The sequence below is a fragment of the Sinocyclocheilus rhinocerous genome, unplaced genomic scaffold (assembly GCF_001515625.1).
Source record: "Sinocyclocheilus rhinocerous isolate Xijiao unplaced genomic scaffold, SAMN03320098_v1.1 scaffold5714, whole genome shotgun sequence".
Classification (NCBI taxonomy): Eukaryota; Metazoa; Chordata; class Actinopteri; order Cypriniformes; family Cyprinidae; genus Sinocyclocheilus; species Sinocyclocheilus rhinocerous.
Window position 1 is genome coordinate 25,924 of NW_015653182.1, and position 1,664 is coordinate 27,587.

The window sequence follows — 1,664 nt, forward strand, 5'->3', positions numbered from 1 at the left end:
TGAGTCTTCTGGACGAATCCAGGTCTCAGTCAAGCCCAAGATGCTGAGTGTGGATTGTAAAGAAAAAGCAGAAATGAAGTCTGCTTTGTTGACAGCTGACTGACAATTCCAGAGACCCACAGAGAAAGAAAGAGGTGCAGTAGAAGATGTACAGATAGGACGCAGGTTAGCAAGATTGCGTTGCCGTCTGCGTGTGACGTTAGAGTGTTGTCGAGAGACAACTGGAATGTTTTGGAAACAAATGATAGAGGTGGAAAAGAGAGGACAGAAAAGAAGAGTGAGTAAAGGGAAGATAAAAATTATACTTAAGTGCCTTGCCGCTTTCATTGCTCGGTGAAGTCGCAGGTCTTTACACTCGTTGGTCTTCACATGAGGAGGGAGGATGGCTGAACGCTTCCGCTGATGCTTCCTCGTCAGCGCACAGAAATCAAATAAATATACAGTCTAAGACACTAAAGTGAAAACAGCTGTGGCCGCCTTCTAATTAGCACAGCCAATAGCCTATAGTAGGGCAATTGCTCAAATCGAAACTACAGTTCGCACTTAAGTGCAGGAAGAGAGCAATGCAAATAACACAGGCTCCTTCTTAGCCGATGGCAATTATTATAATTACCAGTAAGTGCAATCAAAAATACAAACTACAATGAAAATACAAAGTAGAAATTGGTAGACAACAAAATATTCCTTCCTAGCAGCAAGTAATAATTTAAACAACAGATCTCCAAACAAAGTATTAAGCAAAACACTCACGTGCTGCCGTCCGTCTCTTCTATTGACTAAAGAAGGCATCTATACCTAGGGCTGGGCGATATGGGCAAAAATTCATATCTCGGTATTTTTTGGCAGATTTGTGATATACGGTATATATCTCGGTATTTTCATTTTTGTATTTGTATTTTTTTTTTTTTATCTGTATTTAATATATATATATTTCACTTATCGCCCAATGTTGTCCCGTTGCTCCGTGAAGTCGCGCAGGTAAAGTCGCAGGTCTTTACACTCGTCGGTCTTCACACAAGGAGGCTGAACGCTTCCGCGTCAGTGCACAGACATCAAAGAAATACACAGTCTAAGAGACTAAAGTGAAAACAGCTGTGGCCGCCTTCTAATTAGCACAGCCAATAGACAAAAATAAGGCTTTTAAAGCGGAAGTTCAATCACTAAACTAAAAATGAAATAAATGAGAACAAAAGCACAGAGTTGTGTTAGGCTACTTTGATTACCCCCATTACAGTCACTTTACAGTCAGTGCTATCATAAAAATAGACTTACTTGTACAGAATTATTGCGCTCCTATTTAATTGAGCTCTGTCTTTTTGGCTCGCATGCGCGCGGTGGTGTTCGTTCACTGAATCTGTGAAGTTGAGCGGAGAATCTCAAAGCAGAAGGCTCATGCACTTCTGACAGAAAAAAATTGAAATATTTCCATGGTTTTCTAACATTTACAGATGGAGAATACACCTGTGAAATGTAAGTTATGCATTCAGGAAGACAGCACATCTCAAACACATTAAACAGCGCGAGTAGCCTAGTGTCTCTGTCAGCGGCACATGCAGCCTTTCTGTCCAAGCATCTGACGGGGCGAGCCGCTTAAACTAATATGCGAAACGAAACTATAAACTATGTCTTACCAGTTTTTAAAGGCCTTAATATGAAGCTTGTCA